Genomic DNA, 13,079 nt, shown 5'->3' on the forward strand with positions numbered 1-13,079 from the left:
AATTTCATCAAATCACAATAGCAGAGGTCCAAGCGATTAGTGGAATTAAGAAGCTTAACATCTAGAATTATAATATGTGGCAAACGTGCATGGAGTCATATCTCCAAAGCCAAAATTTGTGGAAAGTAGTGGATGGTAGTGATACCACACCACTTCCTGCAACTGATGTCATTGCATTGTATAGATGGAAGGTTAAAGTAGGGAAGGCCATGTTCGCCATCATGACCATAATTGAGAATGAAATGTTGGAGAATATAAAGAATGCAGCGGCGCTGAAGGAGGCTTGGGACACCTTTGCAATATTATTTTTTAAAAAAAAATGACACACACCTGCAATTCTCAAGAATGAGTTGTTGTCAATCTCATAAGGGGATATGACAATCAATTAGTATTTTAGCAAGGTAAAAATCCTATGCTGAGAAATCTTTGAATTAGATCTTGATAGTAAGATTTCTGATCAATATATGAAAAAAATTATTATCCATGGTTTGAGACAAGAGTATAGGGGATTTATTGCTGCAATTCAAGGTTGGCCAACTCAACCATCACTTCTAGAATCAAAAAATTTATTGGCTGACCAAGAAGCCCTAGCCAAACAAATGGTTGGGGTCTCACTAAAGAGTGAAGAAGAAGCACTCTTTAGTAGCAAGAAAAAGGGAAGATCGAATTGTCAAACCTACACAAGATCGAATAAAAAATTTGACAACAAATCGCAAAAGGGGCAAATAGAAGTCTCACACTGATGGACCCCGTCAAGGAAGAAATAACAAATGAGATGGGGTATGCTTCAACTGTGGAAAGAAGGAATATTTTGCATAAGAATATCGCTTCAAAAAGAGGACGGTAGAGAGTAATGCTACAATCTCAAGGCAACAATGTAAAGAAGATAATTATAGTGAAGAAGAATGGGATGCTTGCGTATCATTTGCAATTGAAAAAGATATTGATTGTAAAGAACTCAGCTTTGATGAAGAGTATGAGTCACCTGGAGACAGATTTAGCACTCACAATGACACATCAGCCAGCCATTGACTATAGCAAGGACTAGATTATTGACTCAAGTTGCTCTAATCACATAACTGGTGACAAAGAGAAGTTGAAAAGCATGATAGAGTACAAAGGCAATCGAGTGGTCATGATTGCGAATAACTCAAGGCTTCCAATCACTCATATTGGGAAGATGGTGATCTCACCTTACATGACAATAATGAGATATGTTTACAGAATGTTTACCATGTGCCTGAAATGAAGAAGAATCTACTTTCAGTGTCACAGATAACAAAGTCAGGGAGCTACGTGGTTTTCAACCCAAAAAGCATCAAGATTTATGACAAGATAAAGATAATTGCTTATCGGTGCTAGAAGGACGATATCTGGAGTCCATGTAATGTTTGCAAAGTTAGCCTATATAGATAAGACTCAAAATAATGAAACAGTTGATCTATGGCACGCATAACTTGGGCATGTGAACTACCATAGACTCAAGGTGATAATGAAGAAATCAATACTCAAGGGACTTCTCCAATTTGAAGTATGAGAAGATATTTTCTATGCAAGATGCCAATATGGCAAGGCACATCAAACCATTTGAAGGTTCTAAGTTTCAAGCTAAGGAGCCATTGGAGTTGGTCCACTTAGATGTGTTCAGATGAATGAAGGACCCTTCAATTAAAGGGTACCGCTACATGATAACTTTCATCAATGATTACTTAAAGTACATGTGGCTAATTTTCATGAAAAAAAAATCAGAGACATTATTAAAGTTCAAGTAGTTCAAGGACAAGGTTGAAAGTGAAGTTGGAAAAAAGGTTCGATGCCTTCGTATGATTAATGGGAGAGAGTACATATCTCAAGAATTCTATAATGATCTGAGGGAGTGCAAGATACATAGACATATAATATGTCTAAACACTCTCCAACAAAATGGTATGGCAGAAAGAAAAAATCACCATTTAGCAGAGATTTATGGAAGCATGCTACAAGCCAAGAATATGCCAGGCAGATTTTGGGCTAAATGCATGAAGACTGCTGCTCATGACATCAATAGGCTTCCACAAGCCAAGCTGGGATTTGTCTCACCATTTGAGAAGTTGTGGAAAATTAAACCTATCAAGAGTCATTTTTGAATATTTGGTTGCATATGCTACATTTTTTCGTTCCAAGTCATCTAAAGAGCAAGTTCGACAAGAAAGCAATACTTTGTATCTTCATGGGGTACGATAGTGAAAGAAAGGGATGGAGGTGCTATAACCCTATGACAAGTCGATGTTACACATCTTGAAATGTGGTGTTTAATAAAGCTTCCACTTGGTGGTCACCGCAACAAGTGATGTTACCTGACTCCAAAGAAATCAAAGACAAGGTATAAGAGAAGACAAGGGAGCAAAAGGAAAATGAAGAAGCAAAACACCTCGATGAGCAAAAGAAAATAGAGAAGACAACTCAAAGTCCTTGGCAAATAGGTGTACATCATAGAGAACAAGAAGAGACTCGGCGAGAAGAAGAAGAAGGACCTGAAGAACAAGATACGTCGCAACCATAGCCTAGAAGATCGACCAGGCAGTGAAAATCAAATCCTAGGTATGCAAATACTTTGAAGTTGAGAAAAAGAAGCCCACAACTTACGAAGAAGCATCATAGAAGGAGGAATGGAACAATGCAATGGAAGAGAAAATTTGGGTGCTAGAACAAAATCAAGCATGAGAGTTGGTGTCAAGACCAAAGGATGTGAAGCCAATTTCTTGCAAATGGGTTTTGTAAAATCAAGATTTGTCCTGATGGGTCAATTGAAAGATATAAAGCTCGCTTGGTTGCATGAGGTTTCTCTCAATAATATGGATTGCATTATAATGAGACATTTAGGACAATTGCAAAGATCATCACTATATGTGTCTTATTACTATTAGCGGCATGCAAATCCTAGAAGCTATGGCATATGGATGTAAAGAATGCTTTCCTACATGGAGAGGTTGATCGAGACATATATATGGAGCAAGTCAGAGGATTCGAGAGTAAAAGTCCATCCAGAGTATGTTTGCATGTTGAGGAAGGCATTGTATGGACTAAAACAAGCACCAAAGGTGTGGTATGATAAAATAATAGAGTTTTTGCTCCAAAGTGGATATTACATCACATCATTTGACTCAAGCCTGTTTGTTAAGGTATGTGATAGAAAACTAGCAATTGTGCTAGTTTATGTAGATGATTTGATCATCATCGGAGAACATGCAAGAGATCTGCCAAACAAGAGAAAATCTATCAATCCGTTTTCAGATAAAGGAGCTCAAAGAGCTTAAACTTTTTCTTGGGCTCGAGGTGGATCGCACAAAAGAAGGCTTGCTCTTGTGCCAACAAACGTATACTAAGGATCTACTGCAAAGTTTTCGCATGCTCGATTGCAAGCCATTAACAACACTAATGGAGGTGAATGCCAAGTTATGTGCGCATCAGGGAAAAAATCTAGATGATACAACTATGTACCGACAATTGGTGGGAAGTCTGATTTACTTAACATTAACAATGCCGGATATTTCATATGCAGTTGGAGTGGTGAGCAAGTACATGCAAAATTCAAAGAAGCCACATCTAGAAGTCATTCGAAGAATTCTAAGATATATTGAAGTCACGATTGACTATGGCATATTCTATAAGAAGGGAGACACATGTGAGATGATTGGATATTATGATGCTAACTATGTTGGAGATCATGATACACGAAGATCAACTTTTAGATACATGTTCACTCTTGAATCAAGAGCAGTATCTTGGTGTAGCAAGAGGCAACAAACTATATCATTATCAATTACAGAAGCAGAGTACAGGGCAGTACCAATGATGACATAAGAATGCTTGTGGCTAGTACAATTAATGAGAGATCTATATCAACCAATCAAAGGTGCAGTTTCACTATACCACAATAATCAATTGTGGTTTGTTTGGTAGAGAATCTAGTGTTCCATGCAAGGACCAAATATATGGAGGTACAATATCATTTTTTAAGAGAGAAAGTATTATAAGGAGAAATACTAATGGAACAAATCAGGATCAATGAGCAAGTAGCTGATATATTCACAAAGGGACTAAATGGCACCAATTTCTCTAAATTTTGAGGACAACTTAGAATGAGATGGAGAGCAAGTGCTGAGGGGGAGAATTGAAAAGGTCAACACTTCTCTAGAGAATTCTCCCACCGACTTAAGGCTCAAAAGATAAGACATTTCTAGAATTCTCTAGCACCTATTGTAGATATTTATTGTTCTAATTTTAGAAGATTTTGGAAGCTATTTGACAGCAATATAACTACCTTATTGTGCCTATAAATAGGTTAAAGTAGCAACCTTTGTGTAGCATAGAGTGAAGTGCAGTGAGTGGCGTGAATGAGTGTTGTCAAGTGTTGCCCAAGTACGACTACCCAAGAGGGAGGGTTAATTAGATATTTTAAAAATTTTAATCAAATTAAAAATTTTAAACAAATATATGCTTCTAACTTAAGTGATTGTGCGGTGAGAACAATATAGAGCAACAGAATAAAAACTTAGCTAAGCAAGTATTGAAAGCATGTAAATTAAACACAATAGAGCACAATACAAACACACAAATTTATAGTAGTTTGGAGCAACCCGCTCCTATGTCCACTTCTCAAGTTCTGCTTGAGAATTTTACTATAATCCTTTGACTACAGTGTATTTATTTTTCTGGGCTCACAAACAAATCTAATTAATTTTTTTGGACTCACCAACCACAATCCCATATCGATAGTTTTTCGGACTCACTATCAATCCACTTGATTTTAATCTTGGCTCACTAATCACAACTATACAATGATTATTTTTTCGGGCTAATGATAAACACTAAATTTAAGTCATTTAAAGTAAAAAATTATATTTAATTTATTTTATTTATTAAGAATTTGATGTTTCTTTTTATGTTTTACAGGAAAGGTACTCGCCGATACAAAGAGTCCGATTCATAGATCAAAAAGACTCAAGTTTGAAGAAAATTAGACTTAAAATAAAATTAAAATAAAAGAAAGATGCATACGGTATTATAGAAAATGAAGATACTATGCAAGAAATCCAAAAAGGATATAGATGTCATTGCGAAGAAACAAAAGTTTCTTTTTGGAATTGGAATAAAAAAGGCAATGTTCACGCTGTTCCTGGGCGCGCGCGTGAGCGTGTGGGCATGCGGGTGAGTGCGGACGCGGGGCTGACGCAACGTGGGAGTGCAGGTGCAGACGCGAGTGCGGGTGTGCGGGTGCGGGCACGTGGCGAGCGTGCGCACGGCAGACGAGTTCGCAAGGAGTTTTTGATGGCGGACGAACAGATGCTTATTAAAGGAAGAAAATTAATATTTAGAAATATTTTGAGAGAAAAGATTTATATTTTCTTTATTTATTTGTGATCTTTCCATTTCATCCATCCATCTTTTAGTCTTTAGCATTTTTTTAGTCCCACATCGAAAAATCATGTAAAACTCCTCCCTCTTAACACCTATAAAAAGGCTTTTGTACTCCCATTGAAGGGGGAGCCCAGAAATTCTTCTAGAGCCTTGCATAGAGGAATAGAAAGGGACTACTTCATGAGCAGCTAGGCTAGCAGTCTCGGGAGTGGAGAAGAAATTTTGTAATGACACAGAGATGGTTTATTGTTCTAAACTTTCTTGTATTTCTTTATATGCAATAAAGATTATGCTTTTTATTTAAATCGTCATGAGTTCTTTATTTTCTCTCCTTCATATGCTTTTATTTATGCTTTCCTGTTAGATTAATATTAGAAACAACTTTTACTTTCCGGAGACGCACCGTGATCTATGGATACGGAGCGTGCCGAGGAAAGAAGAGTTGTTTACCTAGTATTTTCGGAGACGTGCCGTGATCTACGGATATGGGGCGTGCCGAGGAAAGATAGGTATTTTTTTAAGATTAATCGTATCTATTTAATTAAAAAAGAGATACAACTCTGCTAGTGCAAAATTAATTCAAAACTCCTGAGTTCTTTATTTCTTAATTACATCAATTTTAAGATAATTTATTTTCTAAATCAAAAACAATGCTTCTTTCTTTTATTTTGCAATCTCAACTTAGCCCAAGGTTCCTGAGGATACGATCTCGACTCATCCTACCTACGTAGTGAGTAGAGTTATTTTTGGTGCTATCAACGACTACGCATCAAATTTTGGCGCCGTTGTCGAGGACCTTGGCACGGTTGAATTAAAAAAAAAGCCATTGATATTTCATAACACTTAACTAAAATAGCGTAACCCCAAATATAAAAATTTCTAACTTGATTAGACACCTTATTTCTTTGCATCTCATCTCCATAATTAACTTTAAGGGCGCAACCCATTAACTAAGATAAGGTGGGGATTTGATCACCCTTCCTTGGCCCACAAATCACTCCCTTGCATTTGCATAACCTAGATCTTAATCTAAAATCAACTAGACGTCAGCCCTAGGAATTTCGAGCTCAATAGGATAAGAAAGCTCTAGAGTTGAACCGAGTGCGGATTGGTTAATTGCTCGGTGTCTAAGGCAAGTGGTTAAAGAAAGTGGTTTTCAATTGGTTCCGTTGACTAATCTGGCCAACTCAGTTGGTGTCTAAGGATAGCAACGAGCAGGGAACCTCCCACATCTTACGCTTACCTGACCGAGTCAGTTAGTCAGTCTTGAGCTTGGAGTGCTCAAAGGCGGTCTTGGAAGTTAGGAGCTGTCTAGATCTAAGTTAACCTTAGGATAGAGAGTATGCTTGTTTAAGTTGATTGCAATTAACATCTAAACATTAACTAATTTCTCCCTTTTCATAGATTTAAGATTCTTAGGTTCTTCTCTTTAGATTTTTTTCATTCTTTTTTACTTTATTATAAAAATATATATTATAAAAAAAAAAATTTCTGTATTTGCTCTACAGTATAATTGTAAGGTGTATGCTTGGCCGTAGATCGTTACGACTAGAAATCCAACCTTTTGATCCAGAAATAGAAAGAACCTTTAGAGCCAACAGACATAAAAATATAGACCGAAATCAAGAGAATGATCCACCCAAGCAATTGAAGGAGTACTTTACTCCTTCCACATATACCTACTCTCTTTGTATTCAAGTGCCCCCTGTGGAGGCCACTCAACATGAAATTAAGTCCAGTATAATCCAAATATTACCTTCATTTTATGGACTTAGTAATGAGGACCCTTATAAACATCTTGAAGAATTTCTTGAGATATGCTCAACTGTCAAAATTCACAACTTCTCCGATGATGCTCTTAGGTTAAAATTATTCCCTTTCTTACTTAAGGACAAAGCCAAATACTGGCTACATACTTTGGATTCCATGACTATATCATCCTGGGACCAGCTGCAAGGAGAGTTTCTCAAGAAATATTTTTCATAGGAAAAACTAATCAAATAAGGAAAGCCATAACTAGTTTTTTCCAATTAGATGGAGAAATATTTCATGAAACATGGGAGAGATTAAAGGACCTTATTAAAAAATATCCCCACCATGCTGTACCCAAGTGGCAGTTAATCCAATATTTTTATGATGGGCTATCAGAAAGACATCGATAAATGGTCGATGCATCATGCGGTGGGACATTCATGCTGAAAAGTGAGGATAAGGCATGACAACTGTTTGAAATTCTAAGTGAAAATTTATTACATCATATGTCTGCCTCTATTAGAGATAAACCCATGTTAAACCCAAAGAAAGGTGGAATATATGAAGTAGAAATGCCATAGATATCCATCAAAAGGTAGATGAACTGTCCCAAAAATTAGATCATCTTCTAAATACTGGACAATCCCCGATTCCACCTAACCCAATCCAAGAAGTTTGTGCATTGTGTGCAAGTCCGAACCATTTTGTTAGTGAATGCCCAGCCACACCTCAATTTTCTGAGTTTGTGCATGAGCAGGTTCAGCAAGCTCAAGTCCAACAAGCTCGCAGACCAGGAAACAATCCATATTCAAACACTTATAACCCCGGCTGGAGAAACCATCCAAATTTTTCCTGGAGACCACAACCAGTGGTTGGTCCTGCCACACCTCAACCTCAATATCAAGACCCAACATATAGGCATGGACCATACCATCAATTTCAAAATGTTCCTCAACCGTCTACTACTGGTCACAGCTCAGCTTTTGAGAAAAAAATTCTGAAAGTACTAGAACAATTAGAAGTCAACACTCAGACCCTTAACTCCCACACACAATCCATTGCTAAGCTAGAGACCCAAATAGGTCAACTAGCGACTGCATTCAGTAAGAGGGAAGGAGAAAAATTACCTAGCCAACCCGAGAGCAACCCAAGAGGATAATTTGCGATTGAGAGCTCTAATACCCCAGAAGTTTTTTCTGAACATGCCAAATCAATCATGACTCTGAGAAGTAGGAAGGTCATTGAACACACTAGTAAAACCAATGAGACCGATCCTAAACCTCTAACCGAAGCTAAATCACCCAAGAACAAGGAGGACCTGAAAATAGAGAAGGAACCAACTGCATCAGAATCATCTTACTTGCCGAATGCCCCATTTTCGGATGCCCTGAAAGCCCCTATTTCTGCAGATAAGAAGGGAGGAAAACTCGATGAGATGTTGGAATTGTTTAAGCAAGTCCAAATTAATCTTTCCCTTCTAGACGCAATCAAACAGGTCCCTGCTTATGCCAAATTTTTGAAGGATTTGTGCACCCAAAAACGTAAATCTAGATCACAAATTCCAAAGAAAGTATGCCTCACTGAACAGGCTAGTTCTGTCTTCCAGCATACCACTCCTCCAAAGCTTAAGGACCCAGGAGCCCCCATCATTTTCTGTGTTGTAGAAGATTATCACATTGAAAAAGCTTTTCTGGATTTAGGGGTAAGTGTGAATCTTTTACCTAGTTCAGTGTATGAACCTTTTAGATTCGGAGAACTGAAATCCACATCAGTCACACTGCAACTAGCCGACAGATCAATTAAGGAACCACGTGGAATGCTTGAGGATGTCTTGGTCAAGGTAGATGAGTTTTACTTTCCAGTTGATTTTTTGGTTCTCGACATGGAACTAAGTGGCAACCCCAGATAAATTCCCATTATCTTAGGACGACCTTCCTAGCTACGGCAAATGCATGCATTAATTGTAGGACAGGAGTCATGGACGTATCGGTTGGGAATAAGAAACTAAGACTGAATGTGTTTGGTGCTTCCCAAGGACCATCAATGGATAGTTGCTTCGAAGTAGATACACTAGAAGATATTATAGAAGATGCAATACCCACAATTCTAGCACCAGACCCCTTAGATACTTGCTTGGCTCACTTTGGAGTGTATGACTTTGAGGAATATATGAAAGAAGTTAACATCTTGTTGGATACACCACACGATAAAACCACTCCTCCATGGACAATCAAGTATGAGCCATTGCCCACATTAGTCAGTACACCAATAGTCCCATCTTTAGAATCACCACCTACGTTAGAATTGAAACCCCTTCCTGCTACGCTCAAGTATGTATTTCTAGGACTCAATGACACCCTCCCGGCAATCATTGCATCAGACTTGACTCCTAATCAGGAAGCACAATTAGTTGGTATTCTGAAGGAACACAAAGAGGCTATCGGTTGGTCCATTGTCGATTTAAAAGGAATTGACCCCTCCATTTGCATGCACCATATTCATTTTGAGAAACATGCCAAACCCCATCAAGATATGCAGAGGAGATTGAACCCAAACATGCATGAAGTAGTAAAGAAAGAGGTGGTAAAGTGGTTAGATGCTGGAATCATCTACCCCATATCCGATAGTAAATGGGTCAGTCCCACTCAAGTAGTACCTAAGAAATCAAGTATTACTGTGGTTGAGAACGAAGAAGGTGAACTGCTTCCCACTCGCATATCATCTGAATGGCGAGTATGCATAGATTATAGAAAACTGAATGTCATTACTAGGAAAGATCATTTTCCATTACCCTTCATCGATCAAATCTTAGAACGGTTAGCAGGATAAAGTTTTTTCTATTTTCTTGATGGTTATTCAGGGTACAATCAAGTACCTGTATTTTTGGATGATCAAGAAAAGACTACCTTCACCTGCCCCTATGGCACCTTCGCTTTTCAGCGTATGCCATTCGGGCTTTGCAATGCACCCGCTACATTTCAACGGTGCATACTGGCCATTTTTTCGGATATGGTGGACAAATGTCTTGAAGTTTTTATGGATGATTTTTTTGTATTTGGAACCACCTTTGAGGATTGTCTCTATAATCTTTCCAAAGTTCTTAAATGGTGTATGGAGACAAATCTTGTCCTAAGTTAGGAAAAGAGCCATTTCATGGTGCGGAAAGGAATTGTATTAGGACATATTATTTCTGAAAGAGGGATCGAGGTAGATAAAGCCAAAGTTGAGGTCATTTTAAAACTACCACCCCCTAATTCGGTCCGACAAATACGATCCTTCTTAAGTCATGCCGGATTTTATAGACGCTTCATCAAAGACTTTAGCAAGATTTCAAGACCCTTGTGCAATCTGTTGGCCAAGGATACACCATTTGTCTTTGACGAAGACTGTTTGAAAGCATTCAACACATTACGAACAGCCCTGACAACAGCACCCATAATAAAACCCCCTGACTGGTCCATTCCATTTGAGATTATGTGTGATGCCTCTGACTTTGCAATAGGTGCCGTCTTAGGCCAAAAAATCAATAAGGAGTCACATGTGATCTATTATGCTAGCAAGACTCTTTTCGATGCTCAATTAAACTACACCACAACAGAAAAAGAGCTACTAGCAGTAGTGTTCGCTCTTGAAAAATTTTGCTCATATCTGTTAGGGTCTAAGGTTCTAGTTTACTCTGATCATGCGGCTCTGAAACATCTCCTCTCAAAAAAAGATACTAAACCGCATTTGATCAGATGGATCCTTCTTTTACAAGAATTTGATCTGAAAATCCAAGATAAGAAGGGTTCTGAGAATGTGGTAGCTGATCACATCTCCAGGATCTTAGTTGAACACACGATAGGCATAGATGAGGTCAAAGAGAAATTTCCTGACGAACAACTTTTCGCAATCTCCTCTAGCCGTCCTCCATGGTTTGCCCATATTGTCAATTACTTATCAACAGGACAAGTACCTTCTCACTGGACAAAACAAGAGAAAGATCGATTTTTCTCGCAAATTAAATATTATTTCTGGAAAGAACCTGAACTATTCAAATACTGTCATGACCAAGTTATTCGCCGTTGTGTCCCCGAGAGTGAATTCCAAAGCATTCTCGCCTTTTGCCATTCTTCGACATGTGGGGGACATTTTAGTGGAAGAAAAACTGTAGCAAAAGTGCTGCAGAGTGGGTTTTATTGGCCAACGCTTTTCAAGGATGCACATGAATTTGGCCGAAGTTGTCTGCAATGTCAACAAATAGAAAATTTATCCAAGAAGGATATGATGCCGCTGACCCCCATTTTAGTAGTAGAAATCTTCGATGTTTGGGGGATTGATTTCATGGGACCTTTTCCAGCCTCTTTTGGATTTGAATATATTCTGGTGGCAGTTGATTACGTATCAAAATGGGTAGAGGCAATAGCTACACGGACTAATGATAATAAAATTGTAACTAGTTTTATCCAACGAAATATCATTAGTCGATTTGGCTTCCCAAGGGTGATCATTAGTGATGGGGGGACTCATTTTACGAATAAATATTTTGAAGCACTTATGAAAAAATATAATATTTCACACAAAGTGGCCACACCATATCACCCCCAAACTAATGGTCAGGTAGAGGTGTCAAATAGGGAGATTAAACATATCCTAAAAAAGACGGTTAGGCCTGATAGAAAGGATTGGTCTCTTCGCTTAGACGATGCATTATGGGCTTACCGTACTGCTTTTAAAACACCCATAGGAATATCTCCTTATCGACTTGTATTTGGAAAAGCTTGTCATCTGCCGGTGGAATTGAAACATCGTGCATTTTGGGCCATACGGTAATTTAACTTTGATATGAAAAATACAGGTTCCAATAGGAGACTTCAATTAAATGAACTTGAAGAGCTACGCAATGAAGCGTATGAGAGTGCCAGAATTTATAAGGCTTGAACTAAAGCGTACCACGATAAATTTATTGCACGAAAAATATTCGAGCCCAATCAAAAAGTTTGGCTCTTCAATTCTAGGTTGCGTCTGTTTCCTGGAAAACTTCGTTCACGTTGGGACGGACCTTTCATTGTAACTCAGGTATTTCCTCATGGAGCTATAGAACTCAAAAATCCTAAACAGGAGAACACCTTTAAAGTGAACGATCAGTGATTGAAACCTTACATTGATGGAATTAGTGATGGAGAATTAATTGAATCTGTTGATTTAGTGGATCCAATACCACCATAATACTCAATTCAGTCTGGCTGAAGACGAAAACTTAGCGCTTGTTGGGAGGTAACCCAATGATCTCATATTTTTTTTACTTTACCGCAGCTGCAGGAATTTAGAACAAGAGCCTATTAATCAATGAAAGCTATCTTCAACTTCCGAAGCAAAATTATCCCAGGTGCACTCTCTCCTTTTATTTTCTTTGCTTTCCTACTCCATTGAGGATAATGTAGATTAAGTTGGGGGGAAAGAAAATGGAAATTAATCAAATCCTCGAGTATGGTCAGAAATAATTAGTTTTGTGTATCCAAATTTTATTTTGATTAAAAATCAATTAGGCATCCTAATAAATGAATGATTAATGGTCAAGATAATTTTAGAGATACTGAGGAATAAATTATTAAGAAAATCTAATGAATGATAGGGTTTAGACTAGACCAAATTTTAGGAGTGATTCTACAACCCTCTTCTTACTGATCTCCATAAAGAATCTGCTTCATGAGAGATCAGGTGGAAAGATCGAGGTATGCAAAAAAATTCTCCTTAAAATATGCTTTTTATTTAAAAAAAAAATATTGGTTTCCTACTGAGTAACCAGGCCCTTTCGAATAAGTAAGCGTTGTGGTTCGCATAAAAAAATGGGCAATGTTAAAAAAAAAAAAAAGAGACTAAATTGCAAGAAGATAATAAACCTCTCTCACATTAAGTTAGAAGATTTAAAGAGTAAAGTGGGGAGT

The 13,079-nt window shown here is 37.8% G+C and overlaps 1 non-coding gene across 1 annotated transcript; it reads right to left on the reverse strand.

Moving 5' to 3' along the window:
* Nucleotides 1-7,397: 7,397 nt before the first annotated feature.
* On the reverse strand, nt 7,398-7,503 carry LOC140855123 (small nucleolar RNA R71). Its single transcript, XR_012138153.1, has one exon. It is a non-coding gene; the product is annotated as a small nucleolar RNA R71 (small nucleolar RNA).
* Between the last annotated feature and the right edge of the window lie 5,576 nt (nt 7,504-13,079).

This window comes from Elaeis guineensis, chromosome 1, assembly GCF_000442705.2.
Source record: "Elaeis guineensis isolate ETL-2024a chromosome 1, EG11, whole genome shotgun sequence".
Lineage (NCBI taxonomy): Eukaryota > Viridiplantae > Streptophyta > Magnoliopsida > Arecales > Arecaceae > Elaeis > Elaeis guineensis.